The following is a 20,513-nucleotide window of genomic DNA, read 5'->3' on the forward strand; positions in this document are numbered from 1 at the left end:
TATTTTTTTTAATGATTCTTTTTCATTTTGTTTACCGCTACCGTAATGAGAAGTGTTATATTATTTCTACCTTAAATGATTCAAGATTAGATTATAAAAAATAAATCAGTAATTATTTTTATCATAATAAACGCATAGATAAACTGATTGTTAATCGCTCATAAGGTTATCTATCCTGAAGCAGATATCTTGCATCTTTTCCTTCTCCGTTATCCTATATTCCCAGCTAAATTGTTAAGATCTGATACCAATCATTTCTTTTTAGATGACATATTACTTGTACTTTTTTTTGTCATTTCTTTTTTTACTTTGTACTGATTCTTCTTTCATTATTGAAATCAATCCTTCTTCTCGTATGATAACTCTCAGCCAGTTGTTTCCTATTCTGAATTGTTCCTTTATTACCTTATACCAATGTCCCCAAACTGTGCGCCGCGGCCTCTTCACAGGGGCGCCGCGAAATATTGTAAAAGCTTCATAATTAATTGAACCAATACATTTATAATTATTAATTTAATGTTAATAAAGTAAAAAAATAATGAAGATACACGAGTTTTATTTATATTTATCTCTTACTTACGAGTAGTCATACTTTTACTTAAAGTAGGGCGCCATGGAAAAACTTTAAACAGGACGCCGCGACTTATACAGTTTATTACCTATTTAGTTGTACAGTTTATTTGTATTTATTGCCTTAATACGTATATTACTGTTTGTATTATTTCTCAAATTTTATTAAGAGTTCATTTTTATATATTTTGGATCCAAACACCTTTAAATTTTAAAGAAAATTATTCGATTAGAATTAATTCTTCCTTCCTTGCTTCTATTTAGTGTGGGAGAAATTAAAAAAAAATAATTAATTTTTACCATCCATACCACGAAGAAATAACTGTAATTAGAAATTATTTCTTACGAACTGTCGAAAAATTAAATCTTGTACGATATTAAATATTGTTATTTTCTTCCTTTTTTTCTGAGATTACGGAATATTACACATAAAAACCAACCTGTTTTTCACCTATTTTCTCAGTAATATAATTTCACTGTTTTATAACTTTATAAGAAATCACAAAAAGAATGTTATTTTTACTTATATAAAAGAATATTTGCCATTGAAATAATTTAAAAACTTTTTTTCAAAGGTGGTTGATTAAGAAACATTTCGGTTCTTGGTAAGCCAGAAATTTCTTTTTCCACTGAAACTATTATATTTCTTTTTATACAATTTTTAAATTGACCGTTTCCTTCCTTGGTTTAGTTGTTTTGTAAACAGTGTTGCAAAAGTCAACTTCAGTAACTAACTATATAGTAGAATTAATGGAGCAGATTACTACTGTTGTCGCAAAAGTGACAATTTCATTGAATTAAACAGTAGTCACGCACGCTTTACCAATTCCATTGAAACAACATACGTGCATGCGACTGATGCTGTGTAAGCAACTTCGCGCGACCGTCAATGTCAGCTGTCATTAGCTCTATGAACTTGTAATTAAAAAAAATAAAATAAAACATGGAAGGCGTAACAGTCACGCGATGTGTGATATAATTACTATGTAATGTGAATGATCTTAAAATTGATGAACTGTTGTAGTTTTTCCCAATAAACATTCTTGATTCCTGGTAAAGTTCTATATTCAGAACGATATTTAAAATAACGATTAAAGTTTAAATAGTTTTTAAATTTATACTTATATTTAAATTTTTTTACCAATATTACACTATATTCCTTTTGTATTTAGTATAAAAGTTTGCGTAGGAATTTAATTTTTAACGTATAAATTATACGGTATTTTGTTTTCTTTATTCCTGTTTATTCTATATTTTTTTTTAATAATAAAACTACTCTGTGAAAATAATTTTCTGTGAGCATTCTTTACCAACAAAAACAAGAATAAATAATAACGATATGTTTTCTTGTGCAAAAGTAATGTAGGTTTTGTCGTATAACATACTTGGAATAAATTCACTGTATTAAAATTTTCTTTTTGTAACTTTTTACACGGGCAGTTACATGTTAAATGAGTTTGTTTTCAAGTTTTATATATTTATTTTTATTTGTTTTAACTGAAACTTAATTTATTAGGTATAGAAAAAATCTCTATCTGTTCTAGTCTAGACTAACATGAAAATCATGTTTTAAAATACAGTGGGAGTTCTCACTATGTTTTGTCCTTAGTATGTATAGTATTTTGTACTTGACCGATACCAAACCCGACTTGTCTATGTTTAAAAAAAGGAATAACACAATCGACTTAACCGCTCTTTTTTAAACGTTGTGGTCGGTACTGGACCCGACTTATTCTGTTGGCAACACGGTGGTCCGTTCCTGTAGTAGGTATACACTATTCAACTGCATCTTAACCCACGCTGTTTTATTCGAGATAAATCAGAAATGCAAATTTATTCCGCTCCAGGGCCACATGTACGCGTTCTATTATATACAACGCTGAATTACATTATTAAACCAAAATTAACTTGTGTTTAATCAGCATTAAAGGAGTAATTTTCGATTCATAATCATTTTGAATTAATGTCATAAGTTTATTGAACCGTATATAATAATAAATTCATTAGGTTTATAGTTTATTTACTTTTTTACCTTTTATTATTATTAAAAATCAAACGACTATAAGGTGACTTGATAATAGTAGGTTATCTTAGATTAGTCTGCGTTTAGAAAATCATAGATCTATTTTTAATCTATATTACATAAAATAGATTATTTTTGAAATTTCCAATAATTAGACTTCCTTCCTTAATGCTTTTATTATTGTAATTACAAATGCTTGAAAATAGACTGTTAGTTCAATTACAATTTAACAGTTTATTTAATACGGAATAAAGTCAACTGTTCCTAAGGCGACCCCATCAATTTAATCTGTACACTAAAGTTGTTGTACACTAAATTATAATGAGTTATCACCGTAAGAACTGACGTAACTGTCTGGAATTTTAACTACTGGCTTTCTGCATAAATCTAGTACAGGAAGAATCGGCCTAAAAAATTTGACATAGTTCGATTAATATTAAAAAAAAAACAACAAAAAAACAGAAGTTTTTTTATATCTACTTTTCAGTAAAATTATGAATATTTATTCAATGGATTAAGTGCAAAAAAAGAAATTTTAAGACGATATATAGAAAAAAAAAATTTTTATAGAAAATAAGAACAATATTTGTGGGTAATTCTCCCTACATTATAAAATGGTAAAAAAATTCTGAAAACAGAAATTCTGAAATTCCGAAAATTGCAATAACTCGAGACCTTATTGATCTACTGGGACGGACAATGGCTTAAAACACTCAAAGAATCAAGTTACACCTAATCAAGCCTCACCCAAAAGTTTTCCTCAACTCTTAGTCGAGATATGAGCAGACATTTGTTTTTCATATATTATAACATGGTAAGAAATATGCTCAAATGATAGCCGCGATGCGGCTAGGAGGGCGTAACCGCCTAATATTACATTAAGAAATTCAGTAGATCTAATTAATATTTGTTATAGACTATAATATAGAAGATAAAACTCTTCAGGATGAGTAACAGTTAAAATATGTAAAACTACTAGTTAAAGATATAGGATTATAATATTGGTTATGAAAATGTTTAGAGAGACTGAAAGAAATTTGTTAGAATAAAAAAAAGCTTATAACACAGTTGTAGGACTTTACCGTCCCTCGGAGTTTTTCGGATGCACGGTTTACACACACAACTTAATTTAAAATATTTATCATTTTGTTTAAATAATATTATTTTATGGTATAATATTTTTTGTTTATTTAATTCAATGATTCTAACTAAAGCGTGCGCTGATACCGTATTTCATTTGTGCGAATGTGTCAATACTAGCGGCCACTTTACTTTTTACACTTAAAATGTTATTCATTTATTTAATTTTAGCGTTCACCTATGACGTCACAACGTAGCACAAGACTACATGAGTGCTACATTAGCGCTCCTTGTGGCGAGGGGGGATACTATTGACGCAATATACCCACTTAGCCGCTAGTTTATTTAGAACATTTTTTGGAGTGGAGGCGCGATTTTGCAAATATTTTTTAATTGTTAACAAATCTACCTAAGAAAAAGATTTCACCTTAATTAGGTGAAATCTCAAGTTACTAAGGATAACCTTGCCGTACAGCTATACCCGCTTGACCTTTTAAGTTGAAAATTTAGTGGCATCAAAGTCTCATATATAGAAGTAATCTGACTAAGTTTGGTCAAAATCGGTCTAGTAGTTCTGGAGATAAACTTGATTTAGAGAGCGACACCAATCATATTCACTACTAACGAACGTCTAGAAAATTTTCATCTGGTTTTTTGGGTTCCTTAGGTGTCAAAACGTAAAGATACGGTGAAAACCGCATACGCCCAAATTGGACCGATTACAGTACTTTCCCTTTTAAAGCTATAGCTATATATAAGTAAATAATCAGATAATTAATGGTAAAAGAGTAATCTTAGGTGCACAAATCCATTTTTTTAGGGGAAGGAAATGGATAAAACCAATGTAATTTATTATTAACCTCCATATATTTATTTGTATTTTTACGATAATTTTACGCTTTAACATTTAGTTTAAAGATTTTATTCACTTTTATTTCTTTATTCTTTGGGTTTGAATCCGTGTGATGTTTTTTATATTAATTTTTAGAGAGATTTCTATGCTTTCCAATCATTATTTAATTTGATGACAATTTAGTGTTAATTATTTCAATAACATATGAACGATAACATTTATATTTACATACGGTATCCTACTAAACTAGCGTGATAATGTATGTCAATATAAGATGAAGGTTTTGGCCCACCGGGTTGGTATAGTAATGACTCGTCATCGCAAATGAGTTGATTTAGGAAGTCGAGAAATTCTATGGTTCGACTCTAGGTTGGGTTTCAATTAACCACACATCTCAGGAATGGTCGGCCTGAGACTGTACAAGACTACACTTCATTTACATTTATACATATCATCTTCATTCATCCTCTGAAGTAATACTTTACGGTGGTAAACTTTACGGTGGAGAAAAAAAAGTTGGAAGTTTTAGCAGCTATCGAATAATATAATTAACGGGAGGTGGGGATACGAATATGTTAGCCCGTGATTATCTATTTAATATTTAGATGTGTAATTCCATCTATCGCCAGTGGAATCGGTTTTTTTAATCTCCGTAAACGACTGTCAAATTATATTCATCTAGAAATAAGAATACGAGTGATTTATTTGAATTAATATAAGAGCAAATAAATGTTTCCGCTAGAAATGGTGCAGATGGTTTTTGTATAGCTACTGGTACTATTATTCGATTGGCCAAACCAGTTTTTAGGCTAATGAAAATACTGATCATTAGTGAAATAAATAATTTTAATGTTGTTGATAACATGTGTGATGATGTATGAAAATTATTTTTTTCTTTTTTTTCAGGTAAGTGGCTGTGCAAATTATACGATATGATTTATTGATCGCTTATTTGTAAGTAGTAATTTTTAATGTTCAAGGTTATTATTACAACTAAAAACAATTTAAGTATTAAAAATTAATATTTTATGACTTGATTCAATTTTAACGATCACTATTATATATTTGAATTTATTACGTTTTGATAAATTATAATTCCTACATATTTGTAATAATTTATTAGTTGAATCCAAAATTATTATTAAAGAATTATTAGGGAAAATTTATATTTAAGAGATTACTTTTTAAAAATGATTTGCTAACATATTAATAAGAGCTAATGAAGTTTACTTGATGTTTCAAATCCCTTATTTATGAAAAGTAAATGTAATCCAAAATAAAATTGTATGTAATCGATTGTATATACTTTAGTCAAACTTACTCGTGCTATTTCCTTCCATATTTATCGATTTAAGTGTTAACTAACTTGGACGATTAAATTCAGTTGATGATTGGATGCCAATTCACTAATCATAGTTGGAGTTTGTATTAAAATTTTAGTTCAACCTCTCAGGGGGCGTGGTGCTTTCTCAACTTAAAGAAGTGCTAGAACATTACGTAGATCTTGAATTATATGTTGTTTTAAAATAAAAACAAATAGGAAAAAAAATATTGTTGAGTTTTTTTAGGAGGTGTCATATCGTGTTTGTTCTTCCATGCGTGCATCATTAAAATGTATGATCATTATAATAGTTTTGATGTAGTAAGCTAATTTTATTGGTTTGAAAATTATTCTGTGAAGACATACTTTAGATTAGATTTTGTGCTCAATTTATAAATCAGTTGTAATTTAAAAAATAAATTCAAGTTAACTACGTACGTTGTTATATATATTCTTCTTTTTTTGTTGTAAGAAAACAGGCCGTACATTTTTAAACACTTGACAAGATGAATACAAACTAAGATTATTTGTCAGTAACAGTAATTTTTTCATCCTTAGAATATTTTTTTAGTAATAAAATTACGTCATTACGCTGTTTTCAGTAGTAGGAGTATTGTCATTTTTTGTCATTTTCAGATGTAATGCATTCGATGTCAAATTAATGTTGAATGTTTTTCAACAAGCATTCATTATCATTTTCATATAAAGCGGTCGTTCCCCTTACTGTCTGGTTCGCTTATTCATGATACTCTAACTTCCCTTACCCAGTGTTCTTCAGGTTCTTCGTAAAACAAACGACTTATATTGTGTTTTTTTTTTGTCATGTGAGTACAGATTAAGATCTTATCGTTTATTTCTTCTTGATCTAATAGTAGAGGTCGTGTTACTTCGACAACAAAACTACTGTATTCTGTGATAATAAACTGTTGTAATGTTCTTAATTCTATAGTATTCTTATTAGTCTATAAGACGTGTTTTAATAACTTGTAACTTTAGAACAAAATTAATAAAAAAGCGACTCCACCCTTAGAATTTTGGAGTACAAAATTTTTTTCAACCACTGTAAATAACTGTTAAACTTTTCTGAACTCTTTTTTTTACTTCTGACTAAAAAGGTATCAGAATCAGAAAAGTTTTCAACACTTTTTCGTTGATAAAGAATAATAAATTCATCCCAATTAAAAGTAGAAGTTTGTATATTTTTTAAAATATTTTACCTTTTTATTCGACATTTTTTAAAATATTTTTTCTAAATGAGTTTTTATCAAAGGGAAAAGGTTTTTCGATCGCATTATAATTGTTCATAATTTAAAATCATAATTTAATTTAAGAGTTAAAATCATTTTACTTTTATCACTGGAAATTGAGATTAAACTTTTTAAACTACATCCAAATGACGGCGAAACTTCAGCCAACTTATTAGTTACTTAAAAAAAATTGGTATATTTTTCTTCTTTTTTACTTTTGAGTATTGTAATTTTTTCAAAGGGACAGATTTCGGTATTTTTTTAAAATAGCTTTTACTACAAGTTCTTCCGGTGATTCATTATACGATTTTTAAAGAAAATTAAGTGAAAGAGTTTTGGTTAACAAAAACAATACATTGATGATTTGGAAATATTTTTCTTCTTCTTTTGTTGTCATTATTTTTTAGTATTGAATTTTATAATATAACTAGTCGGTATGGTCGGGCCTCGCCTCCTGGACCCCTCTCCAGGTGGTGCAGGAAAACACTGGGGCCGATCCCAGGGCCATAGGGCTCGTTTCGCTCGCTATTCCCGTTTAGCCACGATCCTTGCAGTGTTCGTTACCTTCATGGTTGTGAGAATAATATTGATAAATAGCAACTGAAGTATTTTTTCAGGCTTTATAAGAACCTGAAAAAGAAACTAAATAACGAAAGACAGAATAATAGTAACTACTGCAACTAAAGTAGTACACAGATCTTTGACGAAACCCACCGGGCCTTGTCTAGTGGTGAAAGTTTCTTCCCAAATCAGCTGATTTGGAAGTCGAGAGTTCCAGCGTTCAAGTCCTAGTAAAGGCAGTTACTTTTATACGGATTTGAATACTAGATCGTGGATACCGGTGTTCTTTGGTGGTTGGGTTTCAATTAACCATACACCTCAGGAATGGTCCAACTGAGACTACAAGACTACACTTCATTTACACTCATATATATCGTCCTCTGAAGTAATACCTGAACGGTAATTCCCAGAGGCTAAAAACCCTTTGACGAGGAAAAAGTATTATCATACTACTTTTTTCTGTTGCCATAGCGACAGAAATTAATTGAATTATTATCTATTAATTTTTTTCTTCTTTAATGATTGTCTTTAATTGACAACTTTACTCCTAACGGAGCTAGGGCTTCGATCTATGGCTAATTAACTTCTCTTGGATAACACGGATTTATCCTGCAGATTTGAAAGTGATCGGTCGGTTGATTCTCTTGCAACGTTAAAACAAACAGACAAACAAACTTTCGGCATTATTCGAGTATGTAAATTGATATATTTTTTATATTAACGGTCTTAAGTATTATAGCGAAAATTCAAAAATATTAGTTTGAAAATTTGGGTGCTTGTGTTCGTTAATTGCCTTAACTAACACAATGCCTTAGGCGACCTGATGTGAGATATATCTCAGTCTCGTATCCATTCATAAAACAAGAAGATACCAGCTTGCGTTACTAAGGAAAGTATAAGTGAAGTGGTTACTTGTTTCCTTCTTTATTGATCCAAATTTTCTCTGTTTCGTATCGCTATGCCAACTTCGCCGAAAATCAGGTGACGTTTTGTTTTATAAGTGACATTTTCTTTCTGTTCATTATTCGGGCTCTGAAATGAACATAATTATTGTCGTAGAAATCAAATATGATTAGTACAACTTTTCGCTTGCATTCTTTACATGCATAACAGCTGCAATAGAAATGGGACAAGTAATGTAAACTGACAAATTAATGTACTCATTCTATTGAGATACAAGGCAAGGTCATCTGTTCTTAATAAGAGGAGAAAAAATAATTCGATTTCTCTGATATAGCTTGTCTGTTATCTCTTCCTTTGTTTCTCTCTATACCTTTTCTAATTTTTTTTTTAATTTAATAAACGCAAGGTTAAGTTCACCTTACGTTTTTTGTAAATGGCTTTTATTATTGCCGGCTTTCTTCTAGGTGTAAACATAATTTAAATAAATATAATTAAAAAAATGTTATAAACTATAGAAAATATAAAACTGACAAAAAATTGCTGTAAACAGTAAAAAAAAGAAAACAATATTTTCATTTCTGTTTAACATATTTATTACTTTTTTTTTATTAGTGCCAAATTTAGAGTTTTTAACTGTTTTTTGAACACTTCATAGTTTTTTCTTATCAAAATATTTTTTAGTGCTGGAGAAAAATATTGGTGTTGGTAAGAAAGTAATTTCGGTTTTCACAAAGTGACATCTTTTTGTTTGTTTTGAAGGACTTGTTATGATCTGTTCTTCTGGAATTTGATAGTTGTCACCTTTAGCTTTTTTAAGAAGCAAATTGTGCATAATTTTGTTTGCACCTGTTGCTTATGGTCAATTTTAAAACATGGAATGCAATAACGAACATTTTCGACATACTTTAATTTTTTTATTATCGTAAAGGCAAGAAAGTTGCTGAAGTTCACAAATAGATATGTTAAGTTTATGGTGTTGATTGCCTAATAGAAGGCACGTGTCAAAATTGGTTTAAAGAATTCCTTTTTGGACATTTTTCACTCAAGTATGACTAACGTTTTGGTCGACCTGCTGAAGTCGGTGAAGACCAAATCAGAGCTATAAATGAAACGTATTTTCATATGACTATGCGATAGATTACAGAGAGGTTAAATATATCGCACACAACAATTGAAAATCACATCAATTGTCTTGGACTCGTTAAGAAGTTCGATATTTGGGTTCCGCTTGAATCAAAAGAGCTTCACAAAATACAACGAATCAGATTTGCGATTTACATCTCAAACGCAATGAAGACGACTCTTTTTTGAAACGAATCATCACTGGTGATGAAAAATAGATCGTCTTCAGTAACATCGATCGATTGGTGAAAATGACCATATGGTTCAACCGTGATGAACTGACACGGCCACATCGAATTCTGAATTATACCAATAAAAAAAAATCATGCTGGTTATTTGGTGGGATTACAAAGGTGTTATGTATTTTAAATTGTTTCCAAGGAAATATAGATGTTTACTGTCGACAACTAATGTAACTGGAGGAAGCGATCAAAGAAAAACGGTCAAAGGCAAATCGCAAAGGAATCGTGTCAGCATAGACGATGTAAGGTCTCACACATCTTCCGTAATTCGTGGAAAATTATTGGAGCTCAATCGGGAAGTAATGTATCATCCCGCATATAGCTCTGATCTTGCACCATTAGATTATCATTTATTTCGAAGTTTACAAAACTCTTGGAATGGTAAAACTCTCACTAATTATTATGAAGACCTGAAGTCGCAGTTGACTCAGTATTTTGTTGGATAAAGTCCAGAAGTTCTATGAGCGGGTAATCATGAAGTTGCCAGAAAGATGGCAAAAGGTTATTGGACAAAATGTAAAATAAATAATTAATTAATTCTTTGTATAAAAAATTGAGTTTTATTTCACGCTGCAAAACCGAAAATATTTTCTTACTTTACCAAATAGTATAAAATTGTTATTCTTTCTTTTTTTTAAATTTATTAATTAAAAAAAAAAGTGTTTTAATTTAAAGACAAATCCGTGGGTATTATCCAGAATATAATTTTTATTTTAATATTATTTATAAGAGTAATAATAATTTTTATAAAATCATTATTCAGAGCCATTTTACTTAAAGTATATAGCATAGTCTTCTAATAAATGCATCGTTTGTTTTATTTATGTGTCTGTTAGCCCTTCGTTGTATATTTTTACTGTCGCTTTTTATTTTTAGGAATAATAAGTCGGTATAATTAGATGTAATAACAGATAATAGTACACGCATATATGTATTCATCTTAATGTAACATTATATATATATCGTTGTTATTATTATGACGCTAATAATATTATTAGAAGGTTAGTTAACATTAGTTTTAAATTACGTTCTTTGCTACATTGATACGTTAATTTCACGTCGTTAGTTAGTGTCGTATAACGTATCATTACTCTTAACATTAATTATACTTTATAATATAAACTCTATGTTGGCTATTATAATTATTATTAGCCACGAGGGATGAAATGAACTTTGTTTCTTTTTGTTTTCATAAAATGTATTATTTTCTTTCAGTTAATAATTTTATGTTTCCAACGCGTAAGTGACATAAAATATTATTTTTATTAAAAATTATTTTCTGTCATCACCCAAACGACAGTTTTGTACTGACCAGACTGTCGGTACATTTAACTACCAAAAGTTAATATTTATTAGGATTTACAACAAACAAATAATTTAATACACAGTTTTTCGTTGTTTTTTTTTTTAATTTATGCGAATAGAATTCAATTGTAATATAGTCTAAGTGCAGTTCTCTATTACTTTAACATAAATAAGAAACTTTTTCGTATTAGTAATGCGATAATGGTAATTGTATTTTGTATGTATAAATTTTTACTTTGTTAATCCGTCTTTCGATAGTTGGGTCTTTTAATACCTTTGATGGCGAAAAGAATTGACTATTTTTCAATAATTTTTTTTCTTAATACTTATTTGTAGTACAAGTTGGGCTTTTAATAGCAAGATTATTCAACCGATTATTCTAATAATGGTAAAAGGCTGTTAATCAAACTTAACAAACATGAATTTGTCAAAATTAAAAACAGCTGTTTTTAGTTCAGTAAATGTAAACGTTTGAAAAATTAGATTAGAAACACTGAATATATGCTTCGAAATTAATTTGAATACTACTCATTGTTGTCATAAAATTGTAGTTACGTGTTAACGATAAACGTTATGCGGTTTAGTTGTTTTTGACAATTTTGATTGTGTTTAATTATTTTTGAAAATCATGTTATGTAATCTTATTGTTTTTTTTTTTTTTTACTCTAAAATGTTCCTACATTTTTCCAAATAATTCTGAATTTAAATAAATGAAATTCCGTTTTAAATTCTTTGTTTTGAAACAAAGCAGCTTCTCTTCACTCTTACAGAATATGCTGATTTGATTTTTGTGTATGCTTTTGCGATGGATGTGTCTCAGCTACAATGGAAGATACCGACGTAGGTATCCCAGACGAGTAGTTTCAAATCTCCAAGTATTTTGTAGAATTTTTAATATCTTCCTGAGAGTGGTACACTTCCCAACGCTCGTGTTTCATCTGAACGTCAACCCGGTGTATAATGACGAGAGGGAAAATATTCTTCAGGTGTACAGCGTAGTCCTAAAACGAGCACGCAAAAAAATTCTGTACGACTGAGCATTCCTCAAAGTACAGTATGGAGGACATTATATACGCATGAACTGCGTTATTATCATATTCAGAAAGTTCAAGACCTCTAGCTTCTTGACAGTACCAGACGACTGCAGTTTTTTCAGTGGGTTAACAATAATTACCACCTAATTCGTTCACACTATTTTCGGACGGAACTATGTTTACCTGTAATGTCATAAACAAAACACTGAATTCACATCGGTGGTCCGAAGAAAACCCACATGCTGTAGTTGAATCAAATTTCCAGGTGAAAAATTTACTGTTTTATGGATTGGACATACAGGGTTCTTAAATTGGCCAACTAGATCACAGGCCGGCAACCTTTTATATTATGTAAGGGCGCAACATAAATTCAAAAGTTGTTGGGGGGCGCTACACTATTATTACACAGTAAGAAAATATATTTGTCTTTAAAGTTAATAAAGCAAAATTGTTTTCCTCCCAGTCAGCATTAAAACAATAAATTTCACACTATTGTTACACAATAAACAAATACATTTGTCTTTGGAGTCAATAAAACAAAATTGTTCTTCTCAATTTACATTAAAACAATAAATTCTTTTATAATTATTCATGATAGGTTATTTATAAAATCCGTTTAACTGGTACGATACGTATTTGATAGTGAAAAGCGCAACTATCTTGCGTGATATGGTTACTAACAATACATAAATAATAAAATATAGTCAATAATACTAACACTCAAAATACGTAGCACTCAGAATACGGTAACTTACTACCAAATTTATAAGAAGCGAGAATACTCCTACGTGCTAAGTATCAAGTTTGTCAATGTATGACCTTGATTGCTATTTGCTGTCACTGAGCTTGCGCAGTTGTCCTTATATACGCGCGACGCCGATGCGGTTATTGAGCTTAGTAGGTGTGTAATGTAGTGAGGGCGTAAAAAAATCTCATCGAGGGCGCCATGGCACCCGCGTTGCCGACCCCTGATCTAGATCACCGGACCTTACTATCTTAGATTACTGTCTATAGGGATGGATAAAATTCGAGGAGTGTAACAAAAGATAGACACACGTGATGAACTAATCGCTCGCATTCTCAGGGTTGCTGCCCTCATTAAGGAACGCGAAGATGTCATTGGGTTGGCGACAGAAAATGAAGGAAACAAGTTAAAAAGTATATCGATGTCAACGGTAGAATTTTCGGAAATTTATTGTAAGTTAATTCAGTGTTACCACAGTATTCTTTTTTTTAAGCAAATTTAAAAATGTTTGTTTTTAAAAGTTCTAAGTTTATTGTATTAAAAAAGCGGTTTTAATTTTAAGAAATTCTTAACATTTTTTTAAGTTTTGTTTTCAATAATAAAAGTTGATTTCTTTTTGTTTTTCGTAGAATTTATTACATCAATTTTCTCAGAATTAAATTCTCTACAAGCTTTGATAATAAAATTGACGCATTTAACAAAGTGATTGTACTTCAAACCTAAAAAACGTGTTTTACGTTAGATATCATGTAAACTGCGGAAGATACAGTTCTGAGTCCTGTTTCATTCGATTACTTTAAGTCAAAATATATAAGAAACCATTATCAGGTTTACACTTATATAACGCCTTAAAAGTTTCAGTAAGATCTCATTTCACCGGGGTAACTGAAATCAGGGCGAAATTTTTCGCTAGCCTTAACCTGATAACAAAGCATTTTTCCTTATTTCAAAGTCTAGAATCAGTTCCCAAATTATTACGTTATTTTTCCCTGTTTTCATGAATTCACCTGTACGATATTGCATCAACATGAAGTCTCTTTGATCAATGTTTATAAAATGATTACTCATCGATGACTACATGAGAAAAAATGAATCTTCTTTACATTTTCCATTTGAGATCAGAGTTTCCATCTTTAATTTTTCACCGTGTTTCTTCTCTGTTTTGGGTTTCCTCACTTTTCAACCCTTTTATTCTTCTGCTACTTTATCTTTCCATGTTAATCTTCCTTCATTTTTTCTTACCTTACTACTTCCAACTTCTGATTCTTGTTTTTAACATTCATTGCATTTGTCTGAATTATTTCAACCTATGTCCTTACAGCTTTCTGCCCGTATGATGCGTTTTTGCAGTTTCTCTAACTTTTTATATCTCTACCTTTTCCTCTTCATCACTGGATTTATCCTTTTACGGCTTCCTTCTCTACTATTTCTATTTTCTTCCGCTACATGGCACTGTTTTACAAGCCGCGCACTGTGCATTTGGTTAATATTATATTTATTTTTTTTAATTAGTTGATCTCTCATCGGCTATACCTGTTGAAATCCTTTGGCTAGGGCAAATTAAAAAAAAAATGGAATTTACATCAATTTTACTTTTCTTTGTAAAAGAAAATTGATTACTGTTCAATGCATGTTTTACTTGAGAATGGCATGACCATTTAAAATGGCTGCTTTTATGCTCCACAGGTTTGTATTAGAAATATATATTTATATTTACACATTATTGTAGTCATGATACCAAAGAAAGCAGGAGCAGATAAATATGAAGAATACAAAACAATTAGCTTAACTAGCCGTACATCAAAAATCTTAACTAGAATTCTGTACAGAAGAATTGAGAGGAGAGTGGAAGAAGAGTTAGGAGAAGACCAATTTGGTTTCAGAAAAAGTATAGGGACAAGGGAAGCAATTTTAGGCCTCAGATTAATAGCAGAAGGAAGATTAAAGAAAAACAAACCAACATACTTGACATTTATAGACCTAGAAAAGGCATTCGATAACGTAGACTGGAATAAAATGTTCAGCATTTAAAAAAAATTAGGGTTCAAATACAGAAATAGAAGAACGATTGCTAACATTTACAGGAAGCAAACAGCAACAGTAATAATTGAAGAACATAAGAAAGAAGGTGTAATAAGAAAGGGAGTTCGACAAGGATGTTCCCTATCCCCGTTTTTAATCTTTACATAGAACTAGTAGTTAAAGAACAATTCAGATCCGGAGTAACAGTACAAGGTGAAAAGATAAAGATGCTACGATTTGCTAATGATATAGTAATTCTAGCTGACACTAAAAAGGGATTTAGAAAAAAACAATGAACGGCATGGATGAAGTCCTACGCAAGAAATACCGCATGAAAATAAACAAGAACAAAACGAAAGTAATGAAATGTGGTAGAAATAATAAAGATGGACTACTGAATGTGAAACTAGGAAGAGAAAAGACTACTTGGGAAGTAGAATTACTAAAGATGGACGAAGCAGGAGCGATATAAAATTCCGAATAGCACAGGCGAAACGAGCTTTCAGTAAGAAATATAATTTGTTTACATCAAAAATTAATTTAAACGTCAGGAAAAGATTTTTGAAAGTATACGTTTGGAGCGTCGCTTTATATGAAAGTGAAACTTGGACGGTCGGAGTACCTGAGAAGAAAAGACTAGAATCTTTTGAAATGTGGTGCTATAGGAGAATGTTAAAATCAGATTATTGGATAAAGCGACAAATGTAGAGGTATTGCGGCAAATCAATGAAGAAAGAAGCATTTGGAAAAATATAGTTAAAAGAAGAGACAGACATAGGCCACATATTAAGGCATCCTGGAATAATCGCTTTAATATTAGAGGGCCAGGTAGAAGGAAAATATTGTGCAGGCAGGCAACGTTTGGAATATGTACAACAAATTGTCAGGGATGTAGTGCGTAATGAAACGACTAGCACTAGGTAGGGAATCTTGGAGTGCTGCATCAAACCAATTAAATGACTGAAGACAAAAAAAAATTACACATTTTTGTTACAGTTTCATTTTAGGTATGTGATGCATTAATTTTTTTAACAAATTTTTTTTTGTTTAAATTTTCAAAAGATTTATGCAGATACTGGATCAAAGTCTTTTTTTACGGCTGCTACATTCCTGAGCTATAAGCTATAAACATGCCTTTTTACAACTTACAAAATCGACTTAATAATTATTTAACAGTAATTTACTTAATATTTAAACTATTATATACAATGTATATCCAAAAATGTATTTTTCTTGAGAATTATTTACGGATCGTGTTCACGAGTTTATAATAACAATGTATTAAATTATGGCTAAAATAGTATTTATTAGAAGACTAAGCAGGAGTGACCGTGTCAATTATCGTTTAAAACCCGTATGACGAACAGAGTGACTGGATGGCTAGACTAGACGGGACATACCGTACAATAAGGCGCGGCGGGTAGTTGGAATTGCGGTGGGTTGATGGCCTGAATGTTGCTCCTCACTTGGTAATCTGACGTTGCAGTTTGCAACTGCATCTACAGCATCATCCACTTGCAACTGAACCGTTGTATCGCACATTGCACTGCCTGGCGACTAACTTGCAGTTGCCGTTTTCATTCATTAACAGATTGCCGACAGTCACGTTCGTCGTCCTCCTTTTTCATTTACATTCACGTTCGTTACATTTTTTCTCCATTAGCCGTAATTTTATTTCTCCTAGAATTACAAACGTCTTAGTAATTTCACTGTACCAGTTGCAGTAATTGATTTCTCACATATCTCTCTCTCTCCGTCTCTTTATTGGATTTTTGAAATTTAATTTAGAACTGTCTGCTTGCAAATTCTGTTATTAGTTATGATTACACGCCTAAAGAAATCAAGAATTTTAATCGTAAGTTATATTTTGTTGATAACTGATTTTTTTAAGATTTAAGAGAAAAACCGTGATTAATTCTGTATTTAAATCTGTATTAACAAATGAAACGTACAGAATTAGAACTGTTAAGTATTTTAGGTAGTTGGAACTTTATAATTTTTTTTTTAATATTGTTTTTATAAAAAATTTCGTTCTACGGAGAATTAGCTCATAAAATTTTAATTTAAAAAATTTTTCTTCGACGTTAAGTTCTTAAATTAAAATTTTTGGTGAAAATACACTTAAGGTACATTCTTAGCGTAAAAATGATAGCTTTGATTTTTTCATTATAATTAGTCATATTATCACCCAACTTTTTAAAAATTCAATTATAAAAATTAAATAATATACTCGTATTTCTTAAAAATTAAGATAAATCATTTTTTTACTCTCTTTTAAGTATTAACTGAAACAGATACATTTTGATATGTTAAAAATGGAAGAAAAAAACTTCTTTTATGAAAGAAAATTTGTTTAAATTTTAACAAGAGGTAGATGAAATGAGAATATAAAACGATCCTGTAAGAGCTATATGTATTTATATATATATATTTTTTTCTCTTTTGTTTAAAATGGATTACTGAATTTTTTCCATACAGAAAGTATATGAAGTCAACATTTGATATAAGATAACTGAATTTTTGTATTTCTCTGCTTATTGATAAAATATATTCAAATCAAATATTATCCAAATATATACATAGATTTTTTCAGAAAGCTTCTGAAAAAATTTCTTGTGGAAAATTTCGACATTCTTCGCGTTTCACATCCCCCAGATCCCAAAACCACCATCAGTTCAAAAGTTTATATCACTTTCTTGTGGACAAGATAACTACCGTAATTTTGCCCCAGTCACTTTCAAATAGATGCATAAAATATAGCAACCCAAAATCTCGGTTAATGGGCAAAATCAGACCATGGGGGTAGAAATGGAGGAGCTTTTATCGAAAACACAAAATATCGCTTAACTTTCTTATTAATTAAAATATCGTAATCGTTTAAAATTCCTACTGTTCTTTAAACAAGGGCCTAAAACTTATCTAAATAGAGTTTTTTGATATCGCCAACTATTGACCTAGGGAGTGGAAAAAATGTGGTTTCAAAGACAAAAAAAATCATACCTCCCTTAATAGGCACAGTATCGAATCGGTTTAAAGTATTTGTTAGTCCTCTAAACATTACCTAAAACTTTTGTCTGTAACAATTTTAGATATGACCAACTCTTACGGCAAGGATGACCAAAATTTTGCTGGAATTGTAAGATTAGGCTTGTCGTTTGCTAAACATGTAAAACTTATTTTACATGCAACCATCGTCGTATTGAGTAAATTTGAAGTTTTTCTAAACTCTTAAGGTGGAAATTTTTTTATCATTTATTTAGCACCGGTGAAATCTACATCCACCTTCCGGCGTGCCGACAGGAATTTTTTTTCTTTTAGCGACATTTTACAGCAAATTTGAGTAAAAACGAAAAAGTATTTTTATTTATATTTTTTAATTCTTTCTTATAATAACACGTAATCATTTTCATAAGTAATCTTCGAAATAAAATTTTGGATTATTTTTAGGACAATTGTTTTTTGTTAAACTCTATTGACAAGGATATTTTCGTCTTTACATTTAACAACAATTACGAAGATGACAAAAAAATAAGCATTAATCATTTTTTAGTCAAACTTCATTCCGTTGTGGTCTTTTAATCAAAACTACCTTTAAAAAAATACTACATGTAATGTTACATTTGATATTTTTCTAAAGATGAAAAAAATGTCCTTTTTTTACTTGTTTTACTTATTAGAAACCAATTAAAACCAACTTATTTTCAAAGCGAAATAATAACGATACTTTAAAAATTTTAATTTATTTATTTTATTCCACGAATTATCAGTGTACGAGTAGATTAATTAGAATTTCATATTTAAATAAAAGTATGTCAAAAAGTGTTCTTAAGTATTTAGAACGGAATTTGGCGTTCCCACAAAAAATGTATTTCCTTAATTATTTAACTGTCATATTTTAACATGTTTCCAGTTTAAGATTTTAATAATTAGCTTTATCATATACATATATTTATATAATAAAAAATAATAGTTATATTTTTTTACAGTAACTTGAAAATTTTAACCGCGTATCCTTGCTTTATACACGGTTATATAAATATATATATATATATATATATATATATATATATATATATATATATATATATATATATATATATATATATATATATATATATATATATATATATAAATGGTAAAAGTCCTGAATTAGTTTTGTCATTTTAATTATCAGTGAAATGATGTAAAATATTCAATTATACCGTCTTATTATGAAATCTGTTCATACCTCGCGATGGCTCTGACAGTGTAATTACTGTTTTCTCTTGAATTAAAAATGACATATTTATTTGTTTTATATGTATTTCTGTTACTGAACTGACATGAAAATTCAAGTAACTCCATTCATGTTGATATGTGTCTTTTTTTTAATTCCATTTATAATTAACCGTTAGTCTCATATACGAATATAATTAATTTTTTTCTCTTATCGTATACATTTAAAAAAACAAAACAGAACCCACGGGATTGTTCTAGTAGTAAAAGTCGCTATCGTAAATCATCTGATTTTCGAAATTGAGAGTTGTTAAGTTAAAATCTCAGTAAAAGTAGGTTTTATTCGGATTTGGATACTAAATTGTGGGTATCAGTATTTTTCGGTGGTTGGGGTTCAATTAACTACACGTATCAGGAACGGTCGACCTGAACCTGTTTAAGACTACACGTTTACCGGTACATTTACAGTTACACTCAGTCGCTAATGATTTTAACTGTTAATGCGACTATAAAATAAAAAGATATTAAAAAAAAAAAAATAGTTATTTTCAGATTAGGTCTAAAAAGTCTATTGTATATAAGGAAATTTAACAACTACATTAATTAAATTTTATGATGTTCTATGTTTCTAATCTACGTTATTAAAGTATAGAATTAATTTATGTTACATTTTACTGATGATATCATTCAATTAATGGTAAACTCTTCAATTGTTTAAGTACATATATATAATGAAACATTAGATTTATTCTTTAATAAACTCAAAGTAATAAGCTTGTCTGGTTGTGACACAGATTTTTTCCTCGTTTGTTTTTCAGTGTTATAGTAATACGAGTTTGATATTAAGTAAAAGAATTAAAACAGATAAATATATTTCAAGCTTTAAATAAAATATTTAGAAGGTCAAAACCTTTATTAAATATATCAATTAATGTAATTTAATGAAGAGCCCTAAAATTTATACAATAAATATTTGTAAAATAAAAATAGCTGACAACACAGCTGTAAGACTTACCCGTCACGCGGCTAAAGCCTCGTTCCGGGAATTTTATTTAAAATATTTATTATATTATATTAATATAATATTTTTTTCGTTTATTTAATTCAATGATTCTAACTAAAGCGGGTGCACATACCGTATTTAATTCGCGCAGATGTAGCGGTATTAGCGGCGACGATCGGCACTAACTAAACTAACGTAATTTTACAATTTACATATAACTAATTTTGCAAGTGGCGGTCGGCAGACAGGTGTAGCGGCAAGGTTAAT

The 20,513-nt window shown here is 29.8% G+C and overlaps 1 protein-coding gene across 5 annotated transcripts in view; it reads left to right on the forward strand.

Annotated features, from left to right (window-relative positions):
- Positions 1-20,513, forward strand: part of AdamTS-A (ADAM metallopeptidase with thrombospondin type 1 motif A) — an 854,579-nt gene that overhangs the window by 265,261 nt on the left and 568,805 nt on the right. The window lies entirely within an intron of this gene.

This window comes from Lycorma delicatula, chromosome 8 (genome assembly GCF_047948215.1).
Source record: "Lycorma delicatula isolate Av1 chromosome 8, ASM4794821v1, whole genome shotgun sequence".
Lineage (NCBI taxonomy): Eukaryota > Metazoa > Arthropoda > Insecta > Hemiptera > Fulgoridae > Lycorma > Lycorma delicatula.